At 43.2% G+C, this 20,018-nt stretch overlaps 1 protein-coding gene and 1 non-coding gene across 3 annotated transcripts in view; both read right to left on the bottom strand.

Annotated features, from left to right (window-relative positions):
• Positions 1-8,390, bottom strand: part of Taok1 (TAO kinase 1) — an 85,749-nt gene extending 77,359 nt beyond the window's left edge. Inside the window, exon 1 of one of the 2 annotated variants that reach the window (XM_028759153.1) lies at positions 8,314-8,390. The gene's annotated coding sequence lies outside the window, so the exon portion shown is untranslated. Of the gene's footprint in view, positions 1-2,512; positions 2,577-8,313 lie in introns of those variants that run through there. The other variant, XM_028759154.1, reaches the window with a different exon arrangement.
• A 10,471-nt stretch (positions 8,391-18,861) lies between these two features.
• Positions 18,862-18,968, bottom strand: LOC114614002. Its single transcript, XR_003710254.1, has one exon. It is a non-coding gene; the product is annotated as a U6 spliceosomal RNA (small nuclear RNA).
• Positions 18,969-20,018: the final 1,050 nt, after the last annotated feature.

Genomic DNA, 20,018 nt, shown 5'->3' with positions numbered 1-20,018 from the left:
AGGCGGATTTCTGAGTTCGAGGCCAGCCTGGTCTACGGAGTGAGTTCCAGGACAGCCAGGGCTACACAGAGAAACCCTGTCTCGAAAAACCAAAAAAAAGAAGGAGGAGGAGGAGGAGGAGGAGGAGGAGGAGGAGGAGGAAGAGGAGGAGGAGGAAGAAAGAAAGAAAGAAAGAAAGAAAGGAAGAAAGAAAGAAAGATAGTTCAGCTCATAAAGATGCTTCCTTCCTGCCAACCCTGATGGCATACATTAACCCTCAGAACATATGTGAAAGGAGGGCAGAGCAGACTCAAGTTGTCTTCTTATGCACCCCACAATTGTGATTAAAGAAAAAACTCTTTAAGCTAAGGAAAGTATGCAGCCTATAAACGTTATCATTAAAATATAGTAATTAGGCCAGAGAGATGGGTAAAGGCTCTTGTTGCTAAGCTTAACAGCAACAAATTCAACCTTCAAGCCCCACATGGCAAAATGAGAGAAACGATTCTAGCAAATTGTCCTCTTATACATATGATGCCACTCTCACTCAAATAAAGAAATAACAAATGTAATAATTTTCTTTTTTTTCTTTTGGTTTTTCAAGACAGGGTTTCTCTGTGCAGCTGTGGCTGTCCTGGAACTCACTCTGTAGACCAGGCTGGCCTCGAACTCAAATGTAATAATTTTAAGGCTCAAATTTAAAATATGCCGGTTTTTACTATGGTTGATTCTGTTCCCATCCCATTAACTAATAACTATTTCTCAGAAACTGAACTTTGCATGTGTTTCTAAATGTAATTCACCTTATTAAATTATTTGATCAAGCCAGGCAGTGGTGGCACACGCCTTTAATCTCAGCACTTGGGAGGCAGAGACAGGGGGATTTCTGAGTTCGAGACCAGCCTGGTCTACAGAGTGAGTTCCAAGACAGCCAGGACTACACAGAGAAACCCTGTCTTGAAAAACCAAAAAAAAAAAAAACAAAATATTAACAGGAACTAGACAGAGATGGCTCAGCAGTCAAGATCACTTGCTGCTCATGCAAATGACCTTGATTCAGTTCCCAGCACCCACAAGGTAGGTCACAACCAATAAACCAGATCCAGAGCATTTGATGGCCTCTTCTAGCTTCTGAGAACCAGGTATACATACACATGGTACACAGAAATACATTAAGTGTAGACAAGGTACTCACACATTTAATTGATGTTAATTAAATAAGCTAAAAAAATTTTTTTTAAAAACTTATCAGGGGGCTGGAGAGATGGCTCAGCAATTAAGAACACTAACTGCTTTTCCAGGGGTCCTGAATTAAATTCCCAACAATTAAATTCCCAACAATCACATGGTGGCTCACAACTATCTGTAATGGAATCTGATGCTCTCCTTCTGGTGTGTCTGAAGAGATGGACAGTGTACTCACATACATAAAATAAATAAATCTTATTTTAAAACAAACAAACATCCTTATCTCAGGCTGGAGAGATGGCTACGCAGTTAAGAGCACTGAATGTTCTTCCAGAAGACCTAGAAGATTCAATTCCCACCACCCACATGGCAGCTCACAACTGTCTGTAAGTCCACGATTCAACACCCTCACCCAAACATGCAGGCAAAAACACCAATGAAGAAAGAAAGAAAGAAAGAAAGAAAGAAAGAAAGAAAGAAAGAAAGAAAGAAAGAAAGAAAGAAAGAAAGAGGGAGGGAGGGAGGGGAGGAAGGGAAGGAAGGAAAAAAGACACACACACAACTTATAAAAAGAGGCCCTTCTTTGCTCAAAAATAAGCCAGGAAACTGTTAAATATAATGGTGCACACCTATAATCCCAGTAGCTGGAAGTCCATTCTGGACAGCATAGCAAAAGAGCTGGAGAAGTCCTGATGTACTTCAGTTAGCGGAGTGTTGGCCACCCATGCAGAGTCCTGGGTTCAAATACCCAGCACCACAAAAAAAGATGTAGTGGAATATGCGTATTATCCCAGCCCTGAGAGGTAAGGCAGGAAAATCAGAAAATTCTGTCATCCTCAGCTATACAGCCAAGTCCATGGCCAGTCTGGCTACATAAATCCTGACTTGATAAAATAAATATCTAGCACATAACCAATGCTTGTTTTAAGATGGAGTTTCCTTAGGTTGCCCAGACTAGTGGCTCAGGCTCCTTAGTAAACTGGCGTATTTAACAGATTAGCATGTCTACTAAGTAAGGTATTTAGCAATGTATACTCTTATTTATAGACAAGGTTTTCATTTTAAGAAAGTCTTCCACCTTTTATTGACCACTTAATTTTGTCACTATTTAAACTATAATTCAGAACAACAAAACTCTGCTTCTACCACAGTGGAAGAGACTGATACAGAAACAAATACTTGTTACCAAATGATAACAGAATCATCTCAACTGAAAATAAGTGTTTCTAGTAGCCAGGAATGTTTGTTTATAAACACCAAATTTTATCACTAAAAATTCAATACTTTAACCCACCAATAGAATAAAATGGAATGAAACAACATAGGTTTTTATCTTCTCACTTACATTTCATAACAGGAAATCTTGAATATATTTTTTAAAAATCCAGCCATGAACAAGTTCAGAAACCTAAAAGGTAGATGAACATATGTTGGCACTCTATTTAATGGGACAGTCCCAATTTTATGTAGAACTTGACTATACAAACTTGACTTTTTAAGTGATTCATTCATATATGTTTCTGAACTGAACAGCAGCCCTTCACCAAAAAGCTCTTAATTTCTAAATAGTTAAGTTTAAAAAAGTGAAGTTTGTTGTTATAATAGACTACTGATAACCATAGAGATATGAATGAGAAATAAAGTAATTTTAATATTTAAATCAGCCAAACATAGAAGAGCATTTGTAGATGACATGAAGAAAATAACCAATTCTAGTTCAAATATAAACAACTGACCCCTATATAACATTTGGTTTTACTAAGTATTCATATCTAGCAAAAGCCATCCAACTTTGTTTCAGTCTGTCGTCCTGGCTGACCTGAGAACTCACTATACAGATCATCCTGCCTTGGCTCTCAAGCGCGGAGGATTACAATTATGTGCCCTATGCATAACTAGAATCAACAAATTTTTAATTCATTCTCTCTCTCCTCCCCTCTCGTCTCCCTCTCTCCCCTCCCTCTCTCCCCTCTCCCTCATCTCTCTCTCAGAGAGAATCTCACTGTGTAAGCCCTAGCTAGCAGAGAACTTGCTTTGTTGCCCAGACAGAGATCCACATGCCTCCCAAGTGCCGGGATTAAAGATGTGCACCACTAAACCAGAATACAACCAACAAATTATTAATCTATACTCTTATGGCTAGTTAAGAGCATCCAATCTTAACCTGTGTGGTAGCAAATGCCTGTAATCCCAAAACCCAAGGTAAGAACAGGAAAAACACCTCGATATGGCAAGACCCAGACACAAAAATATACTTAGTTAATTAATTAAAATAAAATAATGCTGTTAACACTTGCTATTGTTCTTGAAAACAACCAGAGTTCAGTTCTCAGCACGCGCATGGCAGCTCACAACCATCTATAAATCTTTTTCCAGGGGATCTCATGCCTTCTTCTGGACTGTTTGGGCACCAGGCATACACATGGTACACATACATATATACATACATACACGCATGCAAAACAGTCATACACATTTTAAAGGGGGGGGGGGCAGAGAGGAGATGGTGTGTGTGTGTGTGTGTGTGTGTTTGAGAGAAAGACAGAGACAGAAAGAATGTGTGTACTTGATTGAACACCAAATTTAAGTATCTCAATTAGTATGTTTGTTATTGGTAAATAGCATTATTACATGGGACTAAATATGCCTTGATATACAGATATTTAGGACAGGGTCTTGTATAGCCCAGTCTGGCTTCAAACTTAATCTGTAGTCCACCGAGCGGTGGTGGCGCATGCCTTTAATCCCAGCACTTGGGAGGCAGAGGCAGGCGGATTTCTGAGTTCGAGGCCAGCCTGGTCTACAGAGTGAGCTCCAGGACAGCCCGGGCTACACAGAGAAACCCTGTCTCAAAGGGAAAAAAAAAAAAATCTGTAGTTAAGATGGTCTTTAACTTTTGGACCTTCCTACCTCCAATTTCATGCCAGGATTACAGGTCACTGACAGAATTACAAGCATGTTCTACAATACCTGGTTTAAGCAGTGTTGGAGACTAAACCTAGGACCTCAAGCTTATCACCTGACTTATATTCCTAACCCTAAGATATACTTATTTTGTATTAACATACAAATAATTATCATATCCAAAACTCTCCAGAAATCTGTATTATAGAATATACAGCAATTATCTTCTATTTAATTTTTACACATATTTTGGTTCTGTATATTACTGTATCTCCTTTAAATCTTTCAAACAGCAAGGATGTAACTAGTGGTAAGATTACTTACCTAGCATCCTTAAAGCCCTGGGTTTCAGAACAGTAAAAAACATAACTTCCATCAGAGTTTAAATTTGAGTCATCTTCATAACGGAAGCAATGTTTTGATACTATTAAGATATTCTTGCTGGGCAGCGATGGCACAGGCCTTTAATCCCAGCACTTGGGAGGCAGAGGCAGGTGGATTTCTGAGTTCGAGGCCACCCTGGTCTACAGAGTGAGTTCCAGGACAGCCAAGGCTACACAGAGAAACCCTGTCTTGAAAAACAAAAACAAAAAACCAACCAAACAAACAAACAAAAAGATATTCTTGGTGCAAGGGAGATAGCTAAGTGGGTAACCACAGTTGTTGAACAAGCATGAAGGCCTGAGTTCAAATTTCCAGAATCCACATAAAAACTTAGCTGTGCCCATGAGCTCCTCCCCAGCACTGTGGGAGGCACAGAAACAAGAATCAATGGGTCTTGTTGTCCATCAGCCAACCCCTAGATCCAGCCAAGACACCCTGGTTTTAAAGGAGTAAGACAGTCAGTGATAAAGCAGGACACAACATCCTCCTCTAGCCCTCCCACTCTCTCTCATCTCCTCCCTCTCTCACAAACACATAGACTCACACAGACACTCTTAGACCAGTCCTGAGGGAGCATGCCTGTAATCCCAGTTCAAGAGTCAGAAGAAAGCCTCTGCATCAAGCTCAGGATACCCTGGTCTACCTACTGAGTTTCAGGCCAGACAGTATTCATAGTGAGATGCTTAAAAAAATAAAAAAGCAATGGATTATTAAAAGCCTCTAAACTAGTTGATTCTTAGAAATCCCTCTGCTTATAAAACATGAGAATAATAACCAAATTAACAAATCAGATATCAGAATGCCAAAAATTAAGTCATTAAAAGAGAATCCAGAGAAAGAGCCAGTTGTGAAAGAACAGGAAGTGATGTACACTCCATTTTGTGGATGAACTATCTAGAAACATAAGCACCACACTAATCTGGAATCAACTCAGACTAACAGCTCTCAGTATTGTCTGACAGTGCCATCAGGGGTCATGAAGTAACCCTCAGGCAGTTTTTTTCCTTAATAATGAATTTATTTAAATGATTACCAACATACTTTTGCCATTTTTAGGGAAGAGCTCCTACCAGCTATAAAGATGACTTGGTTCTAATATGAATCAGTAAAGCAATTAACCTATACACTGCATATGTCCTTAAATTTTGTAGCTATTTATAAATCCACTCTTCTTGCATCTTTCCAAGATAAAATCAGTTACTCTTTACTATGCAGGATGTTTGGATTCATCCTTGCTAGTATGATATGAATCCATTATCAACAATGGACCATAAAGCAGAGAATTAGGTATTACAGCATAATTTTTCCGGAATGAGGAGAAAGCCACATATTCTGAAAACAGAACATGCACTTTATTGTCATGAAGTAAAGGTTCAAATGAAGCTGGGCACAGTAGCTCAGCACTCAGAAGGCTAAGGCAGAAGAACTGCCGGAAGTTCAAGGCCAGCTAAGACTGTATAGTAAGAACCTGCCTCAACAAAAACAAATTCTAGGCACACAGTGGCACAGATGAGACAGGAGGTTCAGTTCAGGGATAGCCTCAGCTACACAATATTTGAAGACAATCTGGACTACATGAGATCTTGTTTCCCCAACACTATCCCCCCAAAAAGAAAGATAAATTCAAATGAAAGGTGCAATTTACATTAAATGGACTGAGATGAATATTAAAAGAATAAAGCAGAAATGTTCATCTTTTGAGAAAAACCTAATGCAGCTTTCCCAAATATCGTGAAATTAAAAAAAAAAAAAAACTCTCACTAGGCATGGCCCACACCTTTAACCCCAGCACACAGCAGGCAGAGACAGGCAGATCTCTTGTGAATTTGAGACCAACCTGGTCTACATACCAAGTTGCAGGCCACCCAGAGAACTCACAGGCCACTGTATACACAGTATAGTGAGATGCTGTTTCAAAAACAAAGTTTAAACTGGAATATGAAGGCACACATCTGTAATTCTAGCCCTTGGGAGGTTGGAGACAGAGGTATCAGGAGTTTGGAGTCATCCTCAGCCACACAGTTACCCAGCCTGGGCTACATGAGAAAGAACTTAATGTCTAGCAGTCCTGCTACATCGTTATTCCTTGTATCCATTATTTAAAAATAATTCATTAAGTAAAGCTTAGACACTAAATGTGATGTTAATAAAATATCAAGATAATTAATTAGCAAGTTTAGCCATCTTTATTGCTGCTAATATTCACATATAGAACATTCATCAAACACTCCACTAGTAAATCTAAACAACAACAAAACGGACCCAGGTGTGGAGGCTTGCACCTGTAATCCCTGCACACAAGGGGTGAGAGGCAGAACTGCTGAGTTCAAGGCAGTATGAATACAGAAACCCTACCTATAAATCGGGGAGGAGTGTACATCAAGATTCTGTTAAAGGTGAGAGAAAAAGTAAAAAATATACATCAACACTTCTTCAGGACCTGAAGGCTAAGTTTTTGTTTCAAAGGCACTTACCAGAATGCTAAAACTGTTATTTTTGCTTCTACTCTACTAACCACAGAAATCAACAAGTACTACTGCAAACCGGACAAGATGGTTTCTTTTAAAGTAAGTATGACATGAAGTTAAAAAAAAAAAAAAAAAAAAGAGTACGGAATATAGATCATAACATAATTGAGTGCATTACCTTAAATTTCCTTAAGAAGGAATATCTGCTACATAAAAGTTTGTAACATAATAATTTTCAGAAATTTTCTTTTCTTTTTTTTTTTTTTTGGTTTTTCGAGACAGGGTTTTTCTGTATGGCCCGGGCTGTCCTGGAACTCACTCCGTAGAGGAGGCTAGCCTCAAAACTCAGAAATCTGCCTGCCTCTGCCTCCCAAGGCTGGGATTAAAGGCGTGCGCCACCACTGCCAGGCCAGAAATTTTCTGTATCAATGTCATGCAAAATATTATTAACCTTAAAAAGTCACAGCCCAGGGGCAAACGTCTGACTATCCGAGTTTAAACGCAATAATTTCTAATTCTCAAAGAACTACAAAAGCCAAAGGGGGAAAAGGAAAAGAATGAATGAGGGTTTTTTGTTGTTGTTGTTGTTTAATCCTAACGAAAACTACCAGACCCTTCAACAGTCTATGCAGGAATCCTCCTCTCTCTCAAAACAGAGTAAGAGAAATATCAAACTGTTCTAACATGAGGCCATATCCCAACAGTAACAAGAGCAGACTTCCCATGGACATATCTCAGGGGAAGAATCCGAACAGTATTGTAATCGATTTAAAACCAAAGAGGGAAAAAAAAAACCTAACCTCTCCAATGGAAGCGCCATTGCTTGCTTCTCCTGCCTCCCACCCCCACTTCAGTGTATACATGGGCATGTGTACGAAGAAACTGACTAGGACTCCTGCAGCACTGCAGTAGACTAGGAGATGGGGGTGGGGGTGCTTCCATCACCCCCTTACATTAGAAAGGTACAGATTTCCTTGGGGAGGAGTGGATCCAGTTGGCTGCCCAGAGCATTCTCCATTCCCAAGAATACAGACGCTACAAAGGAGGACGAGCGGGATGAGCAGAGAGACCAGAAAGGGACCTCGCGCCTTTAAATCGGGGTGCACGTCAACTCAAATCTCCCTACTAGAGCCACACCTTCTTAGAAACATCCCCTTCCACCACCTCTTCCGGTGACCCTTAGGAAAAAGGAATGCAATTGCTCTGGCCCCTCAAAACAGGAGGGCGCCCAGCTCACCAGTTTTTCACCCCACCCACAGACTCAGAGACCCTCCCTGTCTCCCTCCCCCACTCTACCCCCAGATCTCTTCTTTCACCCAGAGAGGCCTGAGTGGGCAGAATTTCCCCGCCCCCTCCATGTCTTCCTTTCCCAAAGCAGAGGTGCCCTTACCCCTTCGCCGGCAGGTCTGGGGCAGAGCAGACGGGCGCAGACCCCTGGAGCGCCCCGGTGGCAGCAGCGCTGGAGAGCGAGGAGTGAGGAGGAGGGGGCCCGGCGACAGACCGCTGCCCCCCCCCCAGCCACCCAGCCCAAGCTCTGCGACAAGGGGCCGGGGGGAGGGAGGGGGGGACGAGGGGACGACCGGGGTCGAGGAGGCGCCCTTAACGCTCGGGCTCAGTTAAGATGGCGCGGGGGAAGTGCCGGGAGTCGCCGCGGCCGCCGCCTCGGGGGAACCGGCCCGGGCCTCGGCCGCCTCCGGTCCTCACAGCCGAGGCCCTGTCGGTCCCCCGCCGCGGCCCCTTGGCGGGCGGGCCCACGCGTACCCCTCCGCTACCACCACCACCCCTGGGAAGGGGGCGCTCACAAAGAGAAGAGAGGCCGCGGGCCGGCGGGCCGCGGGGCGGGGTCCCCAGGGGCCGAGAGGCCTGGGAGGTTCGCGACTGCTCCGCGCTCTCAGCCCGCGAAGGGCGCCTGGCGAGCGGGACCCCTCCTCTCTCCCCAAGCGGGCGGCGGCACCGACTCACTCTCTTCGCCACCCTCCCTCTCTCCTTCCAAGCCCTGAAGCCACAGAGCTCGGCCGCTGCCCAGGTTCCCCCCCCTTCCCGACACCACTCCCCTCCTCCCGACAGACATCTCAGCCTCAGATCTCGCGAGACTTCTTGCCTGACAGGCCCGACCCTGCGCGAGGCACGACTGTCTGCGCGCACTCGCGCGCGACCTCGGGAGCGCGCGAATACTTACGCTGGGCGGAGTGGCCCGGGTTGCCCTAAGTCTTAGGCTTGGTCCAGTCCCACCCTCAACTTGCCTTTACCACGCGGGCGTCAGGTGCGTGCTATCCAGCCCGGAAATCCTGAGAAGAGTTCATTGCAGTCCTTCCTTCTTCCCACTATGTTTCCAGAACATCAGCCTCCCACTAATACTGCCAGAGTGAAACTTTGCTCCAAAGTGTAGAACATCTCATTCCTGGATCCTTCTCGTGGGATCCAGAGATAAACTTGGCAGCATAATCACTATGTACCTGCGTTTGTGCGGTTCTGATGGTTAAATAGTTTGGGAAAGGCAGTTAGACTTGCATATAAGCCATCCTATAAATTTGTGATAGAAGAAAAGGAACTTCAAAGGGCTTTGTAGACCTAGAGTAAATGAAAAACCGTTTTCAGTATAAAAGAACAAACTTGGCCAGTAATCAGGAAGCAGAGGCAGGTCTGAGTTCTAGGCCAGCCTGGTCTACCTAGTACATTCTGGGTTATTCAGGGGTACACGGTGAAACCCAGTCTAAAACCAGCGAAGTAAAGTAACCTATGTAGGAAAGAGGTAAATCTTATCGAGAGTTTAGAAGCGATTTTTAAAAATACACACACACACTATCTTCAGTCACCCCTGATTGCTGGCTAGCCTAGGAATCTTTATGTAGAACAGGCTGTAATTGTTATTGAGGAACTAACAAGTGAGCTGGTAGTGATGAGGCACACCTGTATTCTGTAATCCCACCACACAAAAGGCTGAAGCAGGAAATCATGAGCCTGTGTTAGAGGCCAGCTTGGGCTATATTTTAACAACCTCCATGGATGGATGGATGGATGGATGGATGGATGGATGGGAAATTGAGAGCAAATACTGCTTGCTTTTGCAGAGGACAGTTTTCCAGCATCCTTGTGGGGTAACTCATAACCAAATGTAACTCTGGCTTCACAGTATCTGATGCCCTCAGGCACCCTCAATGGGGTCCTATATTTGTGCAAGTGCACACGCACTTATTAAAATAGAATCTTTATTAAAAAAAAAAACAGAAAACTCTTTTAGCAGGGTATGATGATGCACAATTTTAGTTCCAGTACTTAGGAGGCAGAGACGGGAGGATTTCTGTAAGTTGGAAGCCAGCCAGATCTACAAGGCAAGTTTGAAGGAAAGCCAGGGCTACATAGAGAGATCCTGTGTCAAAAAACAAACTAATATACATACATACAAACATATATACAGACACAAAGTTTGTGTGTCTGTGTGTGTGTGTGTGTGTGTGTGTGTGTGTGTGTGTTTTACTAGTGTGGTGGCTCATGGCTCTACCTCTCCCAGCATTTTGTTTGTTGTGGATGCAGGAGAATCAACAGTTCAAAGTGAAGGTTATCCTGGCATAAGGAATTTGAGCCAATCTGGGTTATATCAAACTCTATCTCAAAACCAAGCAAACATCAAAAAAAAAAAAAAAGTGCCTAAAGTCATTTAAGAAAACATATGCTTGGGCTGAAGAGATGGCTCAGTGGTTAAGAGCACTGACTGCTCTGCCAGAGGTCCTGAGTTGAATTCCCAGCAACCACATGGTGGCTCACAACCATCTGTGACAAGAACCAATGCCCTCTTCTGGTGTGTGTCTGAAGACAGCTGCAGTGTAAAATAAATATAATAAATAAATAAATAAATAATAAAACCTTTGGGCCAGAGCGAGTGGAGCCAGAGCGGTCGGGAGAAAGGAAGAGGGAAGATAGATAGATAGATAGATAGATAGATAGATAGATAGATAAGAAATCACCTGGTGGGGATGTTTAGCATCTAGCATCCATATATACAAGCTTCCATACACATGCACATACATATACAGAATTATGGATTGGCTGGGTGGTAGCACAAGACTGTAATCTTGACACTTGGGAACCTGAGGCAGTAGGATTGAGTTCTAGGCCAACCTCGGCTACATAGTAAGACCAAGAGTCAACAATGACAATAAAGAGGAGAAAGAAATGGGAAATCTCTGGCCTGGGGAGAGTTCAGATGTACAACAGTTGCCTAACACACATAAGGTCCTAAGTTAGACTCCCTGACACCACAGTAGTGGCTCTTTAACCAATATAACAACGGCAAAAAATAGATCTGTCCTGAGAGTTTTATGAGTAAAACTTTACTGAGGGGGAAAAAAAGCAATTTAATTTGAAGAATTCAAGATTTCAGTAAACTAAGGGAGTCAATTGACCAGGATCAGAAAAGCAAGCCCTCTGCTTCAGCAGGGTGTGACTCGTTCTTAGCACTTTTCCTTGGGGTCAAGAGCCCATAATCCCAGTGTTCAGGAGGCTGAGGCAGGAGGATTGCTTCAAGTTCAAGGACAGCCTGAGCTAATGTGGGAACCTGTCTCAGAAAGACAGACAAGTAGGCAGGCAGGCAGGCAGGCAGGCAGGCATACAGGAAGGAAGGAAGGAAGGAAGGAAGGAAGGAAGGAAGGAAGGAAGGAAGGAAGGAAGGAAGGAAGGAAAAAAGAAAGAAAGGAAGGAAGGAAGGAAGGAAGGAAGGAAGGAAGGAAGGAAGGAGAAGAGGGAGGGAATATTCTATACAATTTTTCCACATTCTGAACTTAACCATATCCTCATGATATCATTCACATTTGCTTCAAAGCTCAAATTTCCTGGAAATTAGTAGTTAAATCTAAAGACTTGATTGTATTTAGGATACTCTTCTTTTTGTAAGAATGTTGTGTGGCTGCTGTTTATAAAATTTGGGGGGATTGTTTGATTAATTGACTGATATTTATTTATTTATTTATTTATTTATATATCTGTTTTTGAGTCGAAGTCTCTCTGTACCCCTGGATGTCCTGGAGCTCAATATGTATATGAGGCTGGCCCCAAACTTACCGAGATTCTCCTGCCTCTGCCTCCCAAGTGTTGATCTTTTTATTCTTTGAGTGGGCATGAGTGTGGGTGGATGTGGGTATGAGGAGTGTGTGATGATGGGTGGGGTGGGGTATGATGGTGGGTGGGGATGGGGTGTGATTAGGGGTGTGGGGTGGGGTATATGTGATGGTGGGTGGGGGTGTGATGTGGGAGGGGGTGGGGTGTGATGGTGGGTGTGGGTGTGGAGTGTATGTGATGGTGGGTGGGGTGTGATTGTGGGTGGGGTGTGATTGGGGTGGGGGTGGGGTGTATGTGATGGTGGGTGGGGTGTGATTGGGGGTGGGGTGTGAGGGTGGGTGGGGGTGTGATGGGGGTGTGATGGTAGGTATGTGCATGTGAATAAGGATCCCTGCAGAGGCCAGAGACTTCAGAACACCCTATGGCTGGAGTTGCAGGCAGTCATGAACCAGCTCAGATTCCCTGGCACTATATTTGCTCCAGACTGGTTTGGCTTTTTTGTTTGTTTTGGGGGTTTTTTGGTTTTTTTGTTTGTTTGTTTTTTTGATACAGGGTCTCTATAAAGTACCTCAGGCTGACCTTAAACTCATTACATATCCCAGGCAGGCTAACTTCAAAGTTGTGGCCATCCTCCTGCCCCAGTCTTCAATGTACTAAATCACGGATGTGCACCCCCATGGCTGGCTCCCATCTGGGGGTTTTATATTTTGTCTGTCACTACTCCACCCTCATACTTACCTCAGCTATGACAGGTAGAGCCGCTCCTCCCCATTGCCCTAGCACAAGCTGTTTCAAGTTGCCTAGGGCTGAGAATTGAACTCAGACTCTCAAAAAAAAAAAATGTTCCTACCATCTTGACCTATTACTACAGTATTAACTATTAATACGCTGTTGCCAGGGTATAGATCGAATTCCTAAGCCTTCTCTAATTCACTAATGCCCTACAAAATTCAAGTTAAATGTCATCTCACTTGAAAGTACTTTTCATATCTCAACTAAGTTTCCTTTGAATCTATAAATTTGGAGCCAGAAAATTCTTGGGGGAAAAACAATTAATACCAATGTTTTGACCTCGATAGAAAACTTATTCTCAAAGTGACAAAACTCTACCAACATTAATACTTCCACTCACAAGTAGCCAAGGCACCAAGTGCTTGCTTCATATACTCCAAATTATACAGGTGGTAGGTAAGGGCAGAGCTAGAATCTGAGCCTAGGATGAATGAATCCAAAGCACACCCTCTATTTTATAGTATTGTCAACTATTATTGGCCAAAGATATGCATGTATATACATTTCTGGTATGTGTCAGAGATGCCCAAGTATGTATCATGTCTGTTTAGTCGTTGTCATACATATATCTGTATGTGGAAAAGATAACTTGTCAATGTGTCACCAGGTGCACTGAAAAACATGAGTATCTATCCAAAGGAACTCTTTAGTATTGTGACCCAGTAAAGGACTGAGTCATGGTGACCTCAATTCAACAAATACTTATTAGCATGTGATATGGTACCTCATGCCTACTGATTCTAGCACTTGGGAGGCTGATGCAGGGAGATTACAATGTGGCTGTACCTCTTCACTCAGAATGGGTTTTAGACGGATGTGCAAATGATAGAAGCAATTTCAGAGGCTAGGATGTACAGGCTGAGCATGTACAGAGTTACTTTGGGTGGGGATTGGTGGTTTTATTGTTTGTTTGGTTTGGTTTTTTCAAGACAGGATTTCACTATGTAGCTCTGGCTGTCCTGGAACTCCCTATGTAGATCAGGCTGGTCTCAAACTCACAGAGATCCACCTGTATCTACCTCCAGAGTGCTGAGATTAAAGGCGTGTGCCACTAAGCCTGGCTTCAGAGTTACTTCTTTTTTTTTTCTTAATAGCTTATTTATTTTTATGTGCACTGATGTTTTGCCTGGATGTGTGTCTGTGTGAGGGTGTTGGGTGCCCTGGAACTGGAGTTACAGACAGTTGTAAGCTGCCATGTGGGTGCTGGGAATTGAGCTTGGGTTCTCTGGAAGAGCAGCTGGTACTCTTAACCACTGACCCATGTCTTCAGCCCCTAAAGTTACTTCTTAAGCTCTATGTTCTCCTAGGATGGGATGCAAGTCATGAACATGTTTTTAAAACACCAGTCTTATGCTCAAAGTCATAGGTTTGATTCCAGAAACTGGAGAAAAGGGAGAGATGGAAGGACAGAAGGGTTGGGAAGGGACAGGGACACAGGTAGGGAATATTGGAGGGATCAATCTTTTAAAAAGATTCTGCCTGTGGAAGGCACAAATTCTTCCATTTTAAACCACAAGGATAAATGAGTGTTGGGTCAAGGTACCAAAGAATGGTAGAATGAAATTCAGTCTGAGAAAGGCCTGACCCAGCCGGGCAGTGGTGGCGCACGCCTTTAGTCCCAGCACTTGGGAGGCAGAGGCAGGTGGATTTCTGAATTCGAGGCCAGCCTGGTCTACAGAGTGAGTTCCATAACAGCCAGGGCTACACAGAGAAACCCTGTCTCGAAGAGAGAGAGGAAAAAAAAAAAAAGTACTGACCTGGAAAGCTTGCAGTCTCCAGTATCAGATAAGCTTCTGCACCAAGCCATAAATAAGTTAGAGCAGCTACCTAAAAGAAACCCAGCCTTGAAGAAACTCAGCAGTGGATCAAAAAGAGCTACAGGAGCCATTTTTTTTTTTTTTTTTTTTTTTTTTTTTTTTTTTGGTTTTTCGAGACAGGGTCTCTCTGTTGTAGTCCTGGCTGTCCTGGAACTCACTTTGTAGACCAGGCTGGCCTCGAACTCAGAAATCCGCCTGCCTCTGCCTCCCAAGTGCTGGGATTAAAGGCGTGCGCCACCACAGCCCGGCCTACAGGAGCCATTTAAAACACTGTCTTGACAGTGCTGGTTCATGCCTTTGTTCCCAGCACTCAGGAGGTAGAGGCAGGCAGATCAATGTGAGTTCGAGGCCAGCCTGATCTTCACAGTTTCAGGACAGTGAGGGCTACACAGAGAAACCCTGTCTCTAAACAAACAAACAAAAAACAAAACATGTTATTGACTTGGTAGTCCTAGCTTCCTCAGCCACTGTCAGTGACCACGTCACGTTGTATCATTAAAATAACTATACTGAGCACAAGTCTCCCCATCTGTGAAATAGGGTTAGTTGAGGACGGTAGCCACAGCTCATTAGTGAAATTCTTGTTTGAGGTGCACAAGTCTCTGAGACCCATCTGAAGTACCACTGAAGAAATGGATTTGACATTAACCCCCTCAGACATTTACAGGAGGATTAAATAAAATAACATGTAAAATGCTTAGCTTAGCACTGTGCCTAACCCATGGAAAATGTTTGACACATAGCTTTTGCCTATGTGTAAGAGGGTAAATATTTATCCCACTGCTCTGACACTACCCACTGGCAGGCATGCCACGATCAGTGTCTTACAACTGGGGTTGTCTGGGACATCTGTGACGATGAGAGAAGTTGGGCAGCATGTTTGTGGACTGAGAGGTTTTGCTGGAATGTATCTTCAAGACCAATTGGTGATTTTTGTCATGGCTTTTCTTTGCCTGACATCTGTTAAGATTAAAAAACAAAAAGCTATGTGAATTCTTACCAGCATTGTGCTGCACGGGGTTATGAAACAGAAGCAGCTGGCATTCAAACCACAGAAAAGCCAATGGTTTAACACCTGAAATTATCTTTGAGCTTTATTTGTTTTGTTTGTTTGTTTTAAGACAGTCTCTTGTTGCTCAGGCTGGCTTTGAATTGAGTTTGTTGTGAACTCAAGGATGACCTTGAGAAAATCCTTGACCTTCTGATCCTCCTGCCTCCGATGCCCAAGTGCTGCAATCATAAATGTGTACTGGGAATCAAAACTCAAAGCTTTGTCCATGCTAGACAGCACCCTACCAACTGAAATATATCCCCAGCCCAACCTTAAATTCCTGGTCCCCCTCACTCCCCAGTTCCAGTGCTAAGATGACCAGCATGCTGCTGCCATGTTTGCCTTAGGATTTTGTTATTGTTGGTGGTGGTGATTTTGTTTGTGTGGTTGGTTGGTTGGTTTGGTTTTTTGAGACAGGGACTCCACTTGCCTCTACCTCCCAAGTGCTAGGATTAAATACTAAAGGCATGTGCTACCACACTCAGCTATTGTTTTAACTAAGTAATATTGAAAAATAAGACATCGTTTGGTTTTGGTTGAAAGTGGCTGTTCAGCCTGGTATTGTAGTACATGGCTGTGATCCCCAGATTCTGGAGATAGAGGCCAAAGGAGGATCAGGAGTTCAAATGTATGCTTGGTGATGCCTTTAATCCTGGCACTAGGGTGACAGAGACAAGTGGTTATCAGAGTTCAAAGCCAGCCTGGTCTATAGATCGAGTTACAGGACAGCCAGTGCTGCACAGAGAAACCCCCATCTCAAAAAACAAAAACAAACAAACAAAAAAATTAAAAAAAAAAAACCTACTATGTTTGGCCACATAGCAAGGTTGAGGATAGCTTGTGTTATTTAAGTCCCTGTCTCAAAAAGAAAAAAGGAAGAAAAGTAACAAATAAAATTCAAATGGGGGAGGGGCATATGTTTATTATGTTTATTACACCATAAAAATTCAGGGTCTCAAAAACTAAACGTGTTCACGGGGGGGGGGGGGGGGGGCCACGCCTTTAATCCCAGCACTTGGGAGGCAGAGGCAGGCAGATTTCTGAGTTCGAGGCCAGTCTGGTCTACTGAGTGAGTTCCAGGACAGCCAGGGCTACACAGAGAAACCCTGTCTCAAAAAAACAAAAAACAAAAAACCAAAAAAACAAAACAAAACAAAAAACTAAACGTGTTGTAGAGGCCAGGGATAGGCTACTTAGCTGGCATGTACGATGTTCTGGCTATGATCCCAGTGTTGAGGGAATGTGAAAAAGTCATGAATTTGTTTGCTTATTTTTGCAGTGTTGGGGATCAAACCCAAAGACTTGGGCATACTAGGCAAGCCCTCTACCACTGAGTTACATGCCTATCTCTGTCACTTCTGTGTGTGCGTGTGTGTGTGTGTGTGTGTGTGTGTGTGTGTATTTGTGTGTACACATATATATTCTACTCAGCTCCCAGGCCCTGAGTATGATCCTTTAGCTATTGGATTTTGTTTTAAAGTTCTATATGTCCATACTAAGAACAAGGGTAGGCTGATAAATGTGGATTCTTCAGCGCTTCCCACTACTGCCATTAGTGTTATGTACTTCAACATATTGAATATTGCCATTGATACCGTATACACACTGGAAATGAATCTAAAAGTTTTCTGATATTAGGATGCCTTTTTTTTTCTTTTCTGTACTGAGGATTGAATTTCAGGCCTCATACATGGTAAGCAAGTAATCCTTTTATTGATATGGTTTTAAATGTTTATTTATTATGTATGTGTAAATGAATGGTATATGTGTGGTGGTTAGTGGTCGGCACTTAGGAGTAGGTTCTTTCTCTCTAGTTTGTGTTCTAGGGATCAAACTCAGGTCATTAGACTTAGAGGCAGTGCCTTTACCCACTGAGTCATCTGGTCAGCACTAATATGGTTTTTATACTTACTAATAACAAAATCCTAGCCAGGCAGTGGTGGCGCACGACTTTAATCCCAGCACTTGGGAGGCAGAGGCAGGTGGATTTCTGAGTTTGAGGCCAGCCTGGTCTACAGAGTGAGTTCCAGGACAGCTAGGGCTACACAGAGAAACCCTGTCTCGAAAAACAAACAAACAAAAAAAAAAAAAGGAAAGAAAGAAAGAGAAGAAAAAAACAATAAATAAATAAGTAAATCCTTTTTCTCAACATTCCAGTTTTATGCAGCATTTCAGCTTGCTTAGTATATGAGCTTTTCCTACATAAACTGCTTTTTCCTTACACACTGTCCAGAAGCTTCTGAGCAGATGTCTGATCCAGTTATCAGACGGCACTGTATAAACAGTTACCTACCTTTGTCTCCTTTCCATAAGTTCTCCTGACACAGAGAACAGATATTTTAGTACAGAACTGAAGGCATCTGAGGCACCAGGAAAACAGCTCAGTGGCTGGAGGCCTGTGAACCAACTGTGAGAACTTGAGACCTGAGATCAATCCCCAGGACATACATGGTATAGGAAGAAAAGCAACTCTCAGGAGTTATTCTCTGATCACTACACACTTGCTGTCACACACACACACACACACACACACACACGCAAGAGAGAGAGAGAGAGAGAGAGAGAGAGAGAGAGAGAGAGAGAATCAAAAGCATTTGAAACTTTATGACCTTGTGGGTTACAACCCTTTGACAAACCTCTATCTCCAAAAGTATTTACATTATGATCCATAATAGTAGAAAACTTACAGTTATGAAGTAGCAACAAGAATAATTTTATGATGGGGATCCCCACAACACTAGGAACTGTATTAAAGAGTCACAGCATCAGGAAGGCTGTGATCCACTGCTCTATGTGAATCACCAAGTCAAAACTGGAGATTTATGAAATACTGGCATAAGGAGCTTCACAGAGCCAGGCAGTGGTGGCGCTTGTGAGTAGGTAGAGGCAGTCAGATCTCTGAGAGTCTGAGGCTAGCATGGCCTACAAATTGAGTTCCAGGACAGCCAGGTACAGAGAGACCAACACCCTACAGACGCACGCACGCACGCGCACACACACACAAAGAAGCTTTACAGAACTCTTTTTTTTTAAAAAACTTTTTTTTGGGGGTGTTTTTGAGGCAGGGTTTCTCTGTGTAGCTCTAGCTATCCTGAAACTCACTCTGTAGACCAGGCTGGCCTTGAACTCAGAAATCCGCCTGCCTCTGCCTCCCAAGTGCTGGAATTAAAGGCATGTGCCACCACTGCCCAGCAGAGCTCATATTTCTTTCTTTTTTTTAAAAAAAAATATGGAACGCTTCACGAATTTGCATGTCATCCTTGCGCAGGGGCCATGCTAATCTTCTCTGTATCGTTCCAATTTTAGTATATGTGCTGCCAAAGCGAGCACAGAGCTCATATTTCTTAAAGTTTGCATCTTAGTGTCTTAGAGTTTGTTTTCATATAACAAAAGGATGCTGGACCAGGATGCTGGACTAGCAGTGGAAAAAAAGAGGGCTAAGAAGAATGACTGTAAAAGATCCAAAGCTATATCATCCCGGTTTAGCCAGCTAAAAACAAATAGAAACTTCTAGATCTGATATAACAGTGTATAGACTCCAAATGAACAACTCCAATGAACAACAATTAATTTTATTTTAATTCCATGTCTATGGGGGTTTGTCTACATCTATGTCTGTGAACCACCTACATGTAGTACCCACAGAGGCCAAAAGATTCACCGGAAACTAGAGTCACTGACAATTGTGAGCTGCCATGTGGGTACTGGGAATAAAACCCAAGTCCTATGGAAGAGCACTCAGTGCTCTAAATTGCTGAGCCACCCCTCTAGCCCCAGGATATACATTGAGACTTTAAGTTTCACAGAGACATCTCCTAGAAAATACATGATTCATGTGATAGTTGTAACTGTGGCATGTCCATCCCACAGAGACACATTCTAAACATTCCTAGAACCTCACACAGCCCTGAAAACACCCGGCATGTGCAGGTACCCAGAAACACACACCAGTCAAACACTTCGTACCAGGGTAACAGCAGTTTCTGAGGACTCCAGCCGAGAACCTATGTTTGCCTGGAGTTTACTCTCCTACTCACTTCCCAGTGGCTTCTTTCCCTCACACTGTAGGTGAACAACACCCACACACTCAGTTTGATCCCCACTTTCTACACCAACCCCAGCTTCTAGCACATCGTGGGAAATGTCTGTGGAATGACTGAACTGACAGGCAAGTACTCACTGAATGTCAGCTATGTCCATTACGGCCAGGCTCTGGATGCGGAGGTGAGTAGGACAGTAGTCCTATCTGGAGACCACAGCCTCATGGGAAAGGAAACACTTTGGTTCTAAATGACACAAAACCAGACACAAGGCAGCTTAAGGAAAACAAGAATATTTTGGCTTAGAGATGCTTTTGAGTCATTTTTAGGTGGGAAGCAA

This window comes from Grammomys surdaster, unplaced genomic scaffold (assembly GCF_004785775.1).
Source record: "Grammomys surdaster isolate TR1022 unplaced genomic scaffold, NIH_TR_1.0 126278, whole genome shotgun sequence".
NCBI lineage: Eukaryota > Metazoa > Chordata > Mammalia > Rodentia > Muridae > Grammomys > Grammomys surdaster.
The sequence above is the reverse complement of the archived record's forward strand: the minus strand, read 5'-3'. Positions and strand labels throughout refer to the sequence as shown.